Here is a 13,961-nt window from a genome sequence, read left to right as displayed (position 1 = left end):
ATACTTTCTACAACTCTTATTTTTTTATGTGATAGAGTGATTGGAGCACATACTTGTTGGTCACAAAAAAAACTTTCATGAAGTTTGGTTCTTTTATGAATTTATTATGGGTCTACTGAAAATGTGACCAAATCTGCTGGGTCAAAAGTATACATACAGCAATGTTAATATTTGGTTACATGTCCAATATGTGCAATAAGGCGCTTTTGGCAGCCATCCACAAGTTTCTGGCAAGCTTCTGGTTGAATTTTTGACCACTCCTCTTGACAAAATTGGTGCAGTTCAGCTAAATTTGTTGGTTTTCTGACATGGACTTGTTTCTTCAGCATTGTCCACACATTTAAGTCAGGACTTTGGGAAGGCCATTCTAAAACCTTAATTCTAGCCTGATTTAGCCATTCCTTTACCACTTTTGACGTGTGTTTGGGGTCATTGTCCTGTTGGAACACCCAACTGCGCCCAAGACCCAACCTCCAGGCTGATGATTTTAGGTTGTTCTGAAGAATTTGGAGGTAATCCTCCTTTTTCACTGTCCCATTTACTCTCTGTAAAGCACCAGTTCCATTGGCAGCAAAACAGGCCCAGAGCATAATACTACCACCACCATGCTTGACGGTAGGTATGGTGTTCCTGGGATTAAAGGCCTCACCTTTTGTTCTCCAAACATATTGCTGGGTATTGTGGCCAAACAGCTCAATTTTTGTTATGTATTATATACATACTTGCCAACCCTCCCGTTTTTAGCGGGAGAATCCCGGTATTCAGCGCCTCTCCCGACAACCTCCCGGCAGAGATTTTCTCCCGACAAACTCCCGGTATTCAGCCGGAGCTGGAGGCCACGCCCCCTCCAGCTCAATGCGGACCTGAGTGGGGACAGCCGTTCTCACGTCCGCTTTCCCAGCAGCTTGCCTGCCCAATGACGTCATAACATCTACGGCTTTTAGAGAGTAGAGTGCACAACAAGGAGAGAGAGTTCTTGGTTTCTTATGTGGCTTTATTGTTAGGCAGTTTCATTAACGTCCTCCCAGCGCGGTAACAACACACAACAACAGCAGTCACGTTTAGTCTACCGTAAAGCAGTTCGTCTGCAGTAAACAGCAATGTTGTGACACTCTTAAACAGGACAATACTGCCACCTACTGGATAGCCTGCAGAACACTGAAATTCAAGTTTGTCTTTTGTTTATATGTATAATAAAATAAAAAATAAAATAAAAAAATATATATAGCTAGAATTCACTGAAAGTCAAGTATTTCATACATATATATATATATATATATATATATATATATATATATATATATATATATATATATATATATATATATATATATATATATATATATATATATATGTATGAAATACTTGATTTGGTGAATTCTAGCTGTAAATATACTCCTCTTAACCACGCCCTTAGCCACGCCCCACCTCACCTCCCGATATTGGAGGTCTCAAGGTTGGCAAGTATGATTATATATTATCTTTGCTGTTTGCATACTTTTGACCCTGCAGATTTGGTCACATTTTCAGTAGACCCATAATAAATTCATAAAAGAACCAAACTTCATGAATGTTTTTGTGACTAACAAGTATGTGCTCCAATCACTTTATCACAAAAAAATAAGAGTTGTACAAATTATTGGAAACTCAAGACAGCCATGACATTATGTTCTTTACAAGTACATGTAAACTTTTGACCACGACTGTAAGTTTGATGTTTTGTTGTATTTTAGTCATTTTGTCATTTATAAAATGTAAACAGCTAAGCACACAATAGCACACAGGCTGGACATATGTAATAAGTGCCCCTCATTTGAACAATTTTGCAGTCTAAAACGACACATTTGTCAATATAAACAAGTATTCAATACTGATAGTTGCATTACTAACAGCAGGCCTCTTAAACTGGCGGCCCAAGGCCACATTGGGCCTGCCCAACATCACCCAAATAGGCTTGATGAAACCATTCAAACGACGGTTGCTCATGTATGCAGTATTTCTGCCACCCTGCAGGGGGCAACACTGATGTTTCACAATGAAGCAGCTCTGGTAGCCATTTTTGTGTTATTTATATTTCTGTAGTCCTGCATGTATTAAGTTAAATTAATTATTTGTTTTTTTTTTATGAATACGTGGGGCTATTGCGCTACTGCACTTTGGCGTTGGTCATTGTGGTGGTGTTTGATGGATACTTGGGCCTACTGCGCTGCTGCATTTTGGTGTTGGTCATTATGGTTTTTGTAGCCAATTTTTGTGTTATTTATATTTCTCTGGTACTGCATATATTAAGTTAAATCATCTATTTTTTGGACTAGAAAGTCATTTACATTGTGTGTCATTTTCAGCACCTGTGAGAAAGCATATAGGGGTGCACAGGTGAAACTGATTGGACAAACGTCGGGTGGAGAGACTGGTGGCGGTGACAACATTTTTTGAGCACTGCTTACGCAACACTTGAGTTTAGTTTTTATAGCTTTATATGCAGTTAAACTTGTTTTTGTTAACCTTGGAAAGAAAAACGTTTTTTTTTTGTGCAAATAAAGCTATTTTTGGAGAGACTTAAGTTGTAGTTTGAAGTGCGTATGGAAGTGCACCACCTGTCCTGGCTCAGCCCACGGCCTTTGGTTGAGAACCTGGAAAGCCTAAAAAGGCCGATGCAAGCAGCAGTGCGGTGAGTACAAGAATATTACTCATTTAAGACAAAAATGTCATTATCGACCCTAAAAAAAATCAAATTGTGAAAAAGTTTGAACAGTAACTGGACAACAAAGTATGAATGTGCTTGCCTGAACCAGTGCTGGAGTCATTTTTTCCTGTTGGACCTTTTTAAGAGACGGTAGAACTCTGCACTTGTAAGGTTCATCTCAAAACTTGGTCAGATCTTTGTCAGCAGAAATTGTGCATAGAAAATGTTTTGTTTGTTTTGCATTGAATTTAAAGCAGTAGAAAATGAATGGATGGATAATGTGGTCGTGTTGTGTTTGTGTCTCAGTAACTCTGGCGATCAAAGCTCGTTTAATACATGCAGCGCTAAATTTGACCAGCAGAGGACGCAATATTTTATTTGCCCAGAAGTATGCAATAAAGTTAAGTTAAAAGTACCAATGATTGTCACACACACACGAGGTGTGGCGAAATTATTCTCTGCGTTTGACCCATCACCCTTGATCACCCCCTGGGAGGTGAGGGGAGCAGTGAGCTGCAGCGGTGGCCGCGCCCGGGAATCATTTTTGGTGATTTAACCCCCAATTCCAACCCTTGATGCTGAGTGCCAAAAGGGAGATAATGGGTCCCATTTTTATAGTCTTTGGTATGGTTTGAACTCACGACCTACCGATCTCAGGGCGGACACTCTAACCCAGGGGTGTCCAAACTTTTTCCACTGAGGGCCGCACACGGAAAAATTAAAGCATGCGGGGGCCATTTTGATATTTTTCATTTTCAAACCATAACAAAATATAAGGATTTTGTTTGTTTTTTACCTTTAGGGCTCCCGGGGACCATAAAGGGTCTAAGTCATTAAAATGTTAAAAACAAGTCAAATTATTTATTTATTTATTTATTTATTTAACGCTTACAGTAAATCTGTACAGTATATCAACTTCAGGTTGATATAAAGTTTAAAAAAACAAAAAGATTTTATGCCTTTTCTGTCAAAGACAACTTAGTTTTTTATAATACAACTGAAATATGCAGTATTTCCCCCACTGCCCAAAACATTCAGAAAGCAATGTTTGATGTGAAGTAATTAGAGCCTTAAAAAGATCAATAATGCAGGACACCATTGATTTTAATTCATTATTATTTTTGAATAATCACAGTGAAAAGATAAATACAATCCCATTAAATATATTTGGGATCCAAAAGGTGCCCCACTCAGAAAGTGATAAATTTTTATTAGTTGTTTTTTTTTACTTTCAACAATTAAGTTACGAGCTCAACTTCCGATATAACTGTCGATTTTACGTTTGAACTATAATTGTGTTTGTTTTATGCTCTGTTGTCAAATAAAATGTTGATGTTTTTGTATTGCAACCCCACAATATATGCAATATTTCCCACATAAAACATTTTAAAGTGAAATATTTGAAATATTTGGAGCCTAGAATAGGTCAATAATTCATTATAACATTGATTCTTTTTTTGCCATTGCTCCAAAAAAAAAAAAGATAGACAAAAGAAAAAAAAAAAGCCTGCATGGCAGCTTTGTGTCAACATTGCAACTTTTTCGAGTTAGATTTCACCTCATTCTCCTTTTTGTAAATGTTTTTTTAAATTTTTGCAATAGCATTTCCAGAATGTGTGGCGGGCCGGTAAACAATTAGCTGCGGGCCGCAAATGGCCCCCAGGCCGCACTTTGGACATCCCTGCTCTAACCACTAGGCCACTGAGTAGTAAAGATGTTCTAACGCAGAGGTTGGCAACCCAAAATGTTGAACATTTTGGTGTTCACAGGATGGTGTTCCTGGGATTAAAGGCCTCACCTTTTCTCCTCCAAAGATATTGCTGGGTATTGTGGCCAAACAACAACATTTTTGTTTCATCTGACCACAGAACTTTCGTCCAGAAGGTCTTATCTTCGTCCATGTAATGTCAGATGAAACTAACATTTTGACGTTAGTTTTTCTAAAGAAAAAAAACAAAATAATGTCTATATACACTACCGTTCAAAAGTTTGGGGTCACCCAAACAATTTTGTGGAATAGCCTTCATTTCTAAGAACAAGAATAGACTGTCGAGTTTCAGATGAAAGTTCATTGTTCAAAATCTTCCACTCCTTCTTTGTCTTATTTTGTCCACCAAACATTTTATGCTGTGCGTGAGTGCACGAAGGTGCGCTTTGTTGTTATTGCCTTGTTGGAGTGCTAATAAGCATATTTGGTCTTTGCGTGACTGCAAGCTAATCCATGCTTACATGCTATTTAGGCTAGCTGAAGTGAAGTTGGCACGTTGTGTAAATGGTAAATAAAAATCCTTTTCAACTTACACTACCGTTCAAAAGTTTGGGGTCACCCAAACACTTTTGTGGAATAGCCTTCATTTCTAAGAACAAGAATAGACTGTCGAGTTTCAGATGAAAGTTCTCTTTTTCTGGCCATTTTGAGCGTTTAATTGACCCCACAAATGTGATGCTCCAGAAACTCAATCTGCTCAAAGGAAGGTCAGTTTTGTAGCTTCTGTAACGAGCTAAACTGTTTTCAGATGTGTGAACATGATTGCACAAGGGTTTTCTAATCATCAATTAGCCTTCTGAGCCAATGAGCAAACACATTGTACCATTAGAACACTGGAGTGATAGTTTCTGGAAATGGGCCTCTATACACCTATGTAGATATTGCACCAAAAACCAGACATTTGCAGCTAGAATAGTCATTTACCACATTAGCAATGTATAGAGTGTATTTCTTTAAAGTTAAGACTAGTTTAAAGTTATCTTCATTGAAAAGTACAGTGCTTTTCCTTCAAAAATAAGGACATTTCAATGTGACCCCAAACTTTTGAACGGTAGTGTATAAATAGTTCTAAACATACTCATAAACTTACAATAAAACATGCTTTTATTTCGTGAAATTATCATTTTGCGGCCGTATTTGACGCACTGCTACATTTTAGTGACCAGCTGGCACCCGACAGTGCAATGACCAAAAAAATAACATATGACTCTCATTTTGCCAAAATGTTCTAGCTTTGGACCAACAATCACAGAGAAATTATGACTTGTGTGTGTGAAGTATGTGAACTGTGGTGGCTGTAATCACTCTATGTATCACTCATTATGTATTATTCAAACTCATCTTTTTTTTTTTGTGACATGGTAAGTGAGCAAGTGTGCTTTTGTAGTTATTCTCCCTGTCAAATCTGTCCTTCAGCGCATTCTCCTACACGCTTCTGAGGCTAGAATAAGTCCAGCGCCCCTGGAAAGTGAAACATTACATTGAACTTGGATGCAGTGTGCATCACGTGTTATAAAATGATCAAATCAGTTTCCACAAAGCTATCAAATCTATTCTGATGACTACAATTGAGACACCTGGACAACATCCATTGAGATGAGCATAAAAGGACCATAATGCCATTCTGTATTAACTACCAGAAATGCACATTATTTACCTGTTTCGCTGCATAACTGGAAGATGGTTGCTGGGGTTGCTGGAGCCTATCTAACAGATGTTAAATACATACAGCAATTTGGACACATCAATTGATTTTTTAACCGTTGTTAATCAAACTGTCGAACTGTACTGCACTGCCTGGATTGATACGGCCTTTTCGAACCTAAAGTGTTATCATTTTCATGGATTTCTTTCTTTCTTTTCTTTCTTTCTTTAGTTTATTTCGAACATGAACACAATTACATCATAATACATCACACAATTTCATATCATTTAATTTCACATCATGCCCGAAAAGGAGTAGGAAGAAGCAAAGTTTATTTAATCCTACCCCTTTCCCACTTCAAAGTGTTTACAATGATATAGAATCATTTACTGACCTTTTTATATAATAAAATAACATCTATGAATGAGTAATACAACAGTTTTATAATATGTAATTAATTAATTCAGTCATTATGGACATACTGAGATGAAGAATATCTTATTTTCAATAAGGTTGGAAGTATTTCTCATAATTCTTCTTCTTTGTACTTTGTAAGCACAATGACGTTCACAAGTAATTGTAAAACTCCATGTTTCGCATTTTTCCACACAGTTTGTCATTAAAGTATAAGAATGATTTGACCATTTTGGTGAGTTACTCAAAAATCGGTTGAATAGTTCAGTAGTTTGTGACACTCACTTGTGATACTTTCGAAATGGGTTTTAGTTCTGTTCGGGACATGTATTATTTACCGTATTTTTTGGAATATAAGGCGCACTTAAAATCCTTTAATTTTCCTAAAACTCGACAGTGCGTCTTATGACCCGGTACAGAATAATTTTAGTTGTGCTTACCGACCTCGAAGCGATTTTATTTGGTACATCAGTGTTTCCCATAAACTGCCAAGATACTTGTGGCGGTGGGGGCGTGGCTATGGGCGATGTCACCATGACATCATCGAGTAATTTGCATAATTTACTACGATGATATGTTTTTCTCTAAAAAGGCTCAAAAAATGTATACTTACTAATTAATAATAACAGTTTTGTTTTAAACGTCCATCCATCCATCCATTTTACAATGTAATTACAACAATTTATGTACATATTTATATACAGATTTGAACAGTAAGTTATTCACTGAAATATATTTATTAATTGTGGTTCTTACAAAAAATATATCTTATAAAATATTAAAGCTAAAATGTCTTTTAAAGCTCTGCCCCTTTAATTAGTGCATACTAAATAATTTAACTTTAGCCTACTACTACAACCATATTATTTACCAGCAACATAAAGTGAAACAGAGGCAGAGGTGTCCTGCCAGAGTCAGTAACAAATAAACAGAAAACAGTAGTGGTCAATTACAAATAAGGCAACGAGAGAAGTATCCTACACTTCTCTTTTGTAAAGTAAATCTGAACAGCCTATATGGGCATCTACATCAACTATATGATTTGCCTGAGAAGCTGGACAGGACAAAAAAAAAAACTTTTTTTTTTTGTTTTTTTATTTGTGGCGGACGTAATTCTTTCGTGGCGGGCCGCCACCAATAAATGAATGTGTGGGAAACACTGTACATGGTGAAATTATAAGTGTGGCCAGTAGATGGCAGTCACACATAAGAGATACGTGTAGACTGCAATGTGACTCATGTAAACAACACCAACATTTTATATGTTCCATTGAAAATATAGAACATTACACACGCCACTCAAAAATCGGTCAAAATGTTTTAGTATGACTTTGAAGCCGCACCGCTTCATGGATTGTCGGCCCATTACGGCTACCGTAGTCAGAGATACGAGTTTTACTATGGTTTGTGTGTGTGTAAGGACCGCAAAATGGCACCCATTAGCAGACATATTATCTGGCGCTTTGTTTCACAATATTATGCAAAACCAACTTTTCTTACCTTCTGGTACCTGCTGATGTGTATTTGGGATCTGCATAAGTCCTGAAAATTTGCGCACGTCCGCCACTGTAGTCCGTGCTGATACTGTAGTCGATGAGCTTCTTCTTTTTCACTATCTTCTTGTTATGGGGCATTTACCCTCTGCTGTTGCCATTTCTAATATAAAGTAGTGTAAAGTTGTAACTTGTATCTCGCTATGGAAGCACTAAAAACTACCGGTGTGGTGAGTTTACATAATTCACCCACGGAACTTTAGTTATTAGAGAGTTCCGGTCAGACGTTTTTTCTCGGGACACATTTCCAGCGTTGTTGCACTAGTGAGCCACGGATGAGGAGATGCTGCTCCATTATTGATATAAGTAAAGTCTGAATGTCAAAAAAACAGTTAGCTCCATCTTTTGACACTTCTTCCACTCCCGTCCTTGCACGCTACACCGCTACAACAAAGATGACGGGGAGAAGACGCTGTCGAAGGTGAGCCACGTAAATAAGACCGCCCACTAAACGGCGCATCCTGAAGCGACTGTCAGAAAGCGGCTTGAAGATGGTCTGTAAAACATCATCTATGCAACATTTTGACCAAAGAACCACCATCACATGTTATGTAGACCACAAGGAAGTGTTTTACATTTAGACAAAAATCAGAATATGACCCCGTTAGTGCGCTTTATAATCCGGTGCGCCTTTTGTATGAAAACAACCCAGAATAGACCCGCTCATCGGCAATGCCCCTTATAATCTGGTGCGCCCTATGGTCCAGAAAATAGGGTACTCAAAAATCAGTTGAGTAGTTTGTGACACTCACTTGTGTTACTTTCGACATGGGTTTTAGTTCTGTTTGGGACATCTAGTATTTATGGGACATAAATTATTTATGCATTTTTTTCTCCTGATTTAACTGATTTGAGATTAAAAATGAAAATCCCTTATTTCATCTATTTTCCCCAGGAAATTTCCCATATTTTGAAATGCAAATGTTAACAGGTATGCTGGTATCTCGCGAGCTATTTGGACCCCTGTTTTGTTTCTGGACTGTGAGAGGAAACAGGAGTACCTGGAGAAACTTAGACTTAAACAAACTTTAATGATCCACAAAGGGAAATTGTTCAACACAGTAGCTCAGTTACAATGATGGAAAGTGTAAGGATGGAAAGGACAATGCAGGTATAAATAGACTAATATAGCGATAAAAAAATCTAACATATATACGAATATATACATGTGTACAGAATAATATATCTACAGATATATTATGTCTATAACATATTTACAATATATACCAATGACCATGTACAATATTACAGTATATGTGACAGCAGCCGCATAAAATAGAGAGTAGATCCAGCAGGAAATAGAAAATACACATTATAAACATTATAAACAAAGAGAAGTAGCTAACATGTCAGGTGTCATCTATTGCTGTATGGCGAGCAAACCAAGAACCTCCAGACTCTAAAGCATATACACCAGGGGTGGGCAATTAATTTTTACCGGGGGCCGCATGAGCAACCCGAGCACTGCTTGAGGGCCACATCGACAATATTTCAATTAAATTTTGCTCAATATTATTTTTGATATATACCGTAAGATAAATAATAATAATTAATAATAATAGTAATACTTCAACATAGTGTGTGTAACAGCATTCCATGACTAATATAAATAAATTAACATTAATAATAAATGACAGTAAAATAAGCACACATATGACTGAGGAGTCATAGTGTAACTTTGTGTGGTGTTTGAGTTGTCCGACTTTTTGTGTGGCCATAAACGCACCAGTGGCTTAGTGGTATGCGTGTTGGTGACAGATGACAAGTTGCTTTTGGCCTGGTTTGTACGGCAGAAAATGACTAGTTTTTCCAGATAGAAGTGTTTTACTCATGTTTTTGGTGTGGTTATGTCCGAATATAAACAGTTTTGCTCAATAAAGTGATCGATATCATTCCTGTCCTCGAAGCATCTCGATAGACGTTACAATAATTGAACGGTGTTCAATTGAACGGTGTTGACGAACACCGTTAGGGCCGCTTGTTGTCACTGTCACTCAAAGTTGCATTGCAAAATTACATAGAATAAATATGTTTATTTTGTTTAGAATTCAGATGGGATTTGATTTGGTGCGCGGCATATATTTGCTGCGCGCAGCGGACGCTTGAGCAGTGCGCAATTGCGCAGGCGCGCACCTTAGAGGGAACGTTGCTTGGCAGTCCATGTCTTGTTGGAAACACGCCATTCCTCATCAACTTTTCTCTTTTTAGCGTCTCGGGTGTAAAGCGTGCATCACTTGTCGCTGCATGTGCACCTTCACTCGCAGGTTACACACGCCCATAAATAATACTTTTCAAAATAAAAGCAGCACAGTTGTATTGCGCGCACGACATAGATGTTTTTTCAACTTTATTTTGTAATTTGCGATTGCAGCTGTTCACATTCACTCACAATCACGCACACGCATACGTCCACACGGAAGTAATAGAAATAACGATTTTCAAAACAAAAGCAGCACCGTTGTATTGCACACTCGACATAGATACTTTTTTAAATTTATTTTGTCATTTATAATTGGCCTCACGCGGGCCGGACAGGGACGCACAAAGGGCCGGATGTGGCCCGCGGGCCGCAGAATGCCCAGGTCTGATATACACTAAACACACAGTTTACTTCGTATTTCAATGTGTTTTATTAACTTGCATAGTCTTTGGAAAGTAAGAACTAAAGAAACATCCAAACTAACCGGTGAATGTAGCTTAGTGTGTTCATAGACAGCCCTAACAAAGCCATACTGTGGATGTCGGCGGTGACGGTCGTAGCTGAAACTTGACTAACTCCCAAGTTCTCCGCTTGGACCGACTTCTCTTTGAAGTCAGTCTACGTGGCCCCTGTGACCCTAACGTCTGACCCTAACGTGGAAGTTTACACTAGAAGAAAACCAATCCGGAGTGTTTTCAGGGAGGCTGGATGTGGATTAGATGGGGAATGTGTGCCTATAGGTGTGTGTTTGTACGAGGGGCAGCACAACAGAGAGGGAAATAAGCACTGATAAAATAAAAAAGGAAAGGGTGCCAATTAGAGACAGAGAGCCCTTTTCAGTCAACTCAGGATGTATTAGGAACCTCCAAGTGAAACCCCACGGTGAAAAGTACTGAGCCATATTGTTTCCTGGTGTTATTCCTTCATTTTGAGCTCTGAATATCCTAATGTTATTGGGTGGATTGCGGAGGAAGCTCAATCTCTTGAAGGTTTGTGCGTTTAAAAAAAAAAAAGTTTCTGTGGCATATTGAATTAAAGGTTAACTTCCCTTCATAAATAGTTTCCAGTATCAGTGGCATGTGATGAACGTTCTATGCATTGTCATCAGCATGGTGAATAGACAAAAGCTCTTGCATTTCAGCGCCTTAAAGTAGGGCTGAGCGATATATCGGATATACCCGATATATCGCGGGTTTGTCTCTGTGCGATATAGAAAATGACTATATCGTGAGTATTCGAGTATACGTTCTCACGCAGTTGCTTTTAGCTGCGGGCATTACACTACAGGCGTTTCTCACTGTTTCTTGTCTCTCCTTCTCATAGAGACATAAAACAAGCGCACCTTCTTACATACGTCACATACTGTCGCGCGTGTAACGTCACATGCCCTCGCCGAGCGGAGCGGTAGCAGCATGGGTAAAGTTAGCTGTGGTGCTGGCGGTGCGGTGCGAGTGGTAATACGAGAGAGAGAAGGTGCGAATCTGGTAACAAATGAAGGATGAATAATTAATTCCCAAGAATTAAAGTGGTTTGGCTTCAAGCGGGAAGATGTTGAACAGACAACCGTAATATGTCAAGTATGCGGCAAAAGCGTTGCTACGAAAAGTAGCAGCACTACTAAGCAACCTGCACTGACCCAATTGAGCCTGGCGTCTTCCTTTTCCAGATCAACACCGTATGAAAAAAATAGTCAACAGAAGGAGATAACGTCCGCAGGAACCTACCACATAGCGAAAGACATACACTATTTGGTTTCCTATTATGCAGCTCATTTTTATTTGACAGTTATTGAAATATCTTGTGTGACATCATGCACAAAAGTGCACTTTATTTGGTTTAAACTATTGTAGTGGCGTTCTGTACAAAAAGTGCACTTTAATTTAGTGTTGTTTTGATTTGTCATCTTGAGGACATCATGCACAAAAGTGCACTAATAGCTTGTTTTAAAATGTCTCTGACAATCTTGCACTTTGTTTTGAAATGACATGAATGTTTGTGCCACTGCTTAATAACTGTTTAATAAATACACTTTTGGCATACTTGCCAACCCTCCCGGATTTTCCGGGAGACTCCCGGAATTCAGCGCCTCTCCCGAAAATCTCCCGGAATTCCGCCGGAGCTGGAGGCCACGCCCCCTCCAGCTTCATGCGGACCTGAGTGGGGACAGCGGCGACAGTCTGTTTTCACGTCCGCTTTCCCACGATATAAACAGCGTGCCTGCCCAATCACGTTATAACTGTAGAATGATCGAGGGCGAGTTTTTGGTTTCTTATGTGGGTTTATTGTTAGGCAGTTTCATTAACGTCCTCCCAGCGCGGTGACACACAACAGCAGTCACGTTTTCGTCTACCGTAAAGCAGTTCGTCTGCCGTAAACAGCAATGTTGTGACACTCTTAAACAGGACAATACTGCCATCTACTGGATAGCCTACGGAACACTGAAATTCAAGTTTTTTTTTGGTTTATATGTATAATAAAATATATATATATATATATATATATATATATATATATATATATATATATATATATATATATATATATATATATATATATATATATATATATATATATATATGTATGTATGTATGTATGTATGTATGTATGTATGTATGTATGTATGTATGTATGTATGTATGTATGTATGTATGTATATATATATATATATATATATATATATATATATATATATATATATATATATATATATATATATGTATATATATATATATATATATATGTATATGTATGTATGTATATATATGTATATATGTGTGTGTATGTATATATATATATATATATATATATAACTAGAATTCACTGAGTCAAGTATTTCATACATATATATATATATATATATATATATATATATATATATTTATGTATGTATGTATGTATGTATGTATGTATGTATGTATGTATGTATATATATATGTATATATATATATATATATATATGAAATACTTGAGTCAGTGAATTCTAGTTGTAAATATACTCCTCTCATCTTAACCACGCCCCCCGCCCCCAACCACACCTTTTTATAGTCTTTGGTATGACTTGATTTTATAGTCTTTGGTATGACTACCGATTTCAGGGCGTAAACTCTAACCACAAGGCCACTGAGCAGGCTATTAGCGGCGCTATACTATATTATTAAAATATCTTAGTATTGCACAATAACAAGGTACCTTTTTAGGACCAAATTTGATTCAAACACAATCACAGTTTGGTACACAATATGTATTTAAGTGGTCCCCGCTCCATTTCAGTTTGAGGGTCCTGTGAACCTGTATTAGACATTGTTTTTTGGAAAAAATATGCCTAAAGCATCCAAAACTATATATAACTATGGTCATTTCAAATGGCAACTAAAATAAATCAAGACTATAAATCATGGTAATAAGTAACAGTTTGATTTTTAGATTGAGAGTGAAAAAAAATGAGTCACCCTGTAAATTTTCATTTTCAAAGCAAAGCCCTGCATCAGATTAAATCTGTTCATTAGTCTGCAGTTAAAAAGGATTGTTCATACCGTGGAAAGCTGTTGCATCAGGTGGATTGACATGAATCATGGCTCCAACGCGAGAGAAGTCAAATGAAACAAAAGATAGGATTATCAAACTCCTTCAAAGAGATAAATCCTCATGCAATATTGCAAAAGTAGCGGATTGTTCAGTCAGCTGTGTCTAAAATA

General features: G+C 37.6%; 1 protein-coding gene across 4 annotated transcripts in view; it reads left to right on the top strand.

Annotated features, from left to right (window-relative positions):
* The window catches only part of LOC133641945 (uncharacterized), a 480,284-nt gene that overhangs the window by 32,039 nt on the left and 434,284 nt on the right, over positions 1-13,961 (top strand). For 3 of the 4 annotated variants that reach the window (XR_009824355.1, XR_009824354.1, XM_062036090.1), the window contains exon 1: positions 2,406-2,671. The exons of the other annotated variant lie outside the window; for it this stretch is intronic. The gene's annotated coding sequence lies outside the window, so the exon portion shown is untranslated. Of the gene's footprint in view, positions 1-2,405; positions 2,672-13,961 lie in introns of those variants that run through there. 4 annotated transcript variants of the gene reach the window in all.

The sequence above is a fragment of the Entelurus aequoreus genome, linkage group LG24, assembly GCF_033978785.1.
Source record: "Entelurus aequoreus isolate RoL-2023_Sb linkage group LG24, RoL_Eaeq_v1.1, whole genome shotgun sequence".
Taxonomy (NCBI): Eukaryota; Metazoa; Chordata; class Actinopteri; order Syngnathiformes; family Syngnathidae; genus Entelurus; species Entelurus aequoreus.
This window is presented reverse-complemented; position numbering and strand designations above follow the sequence as displayed.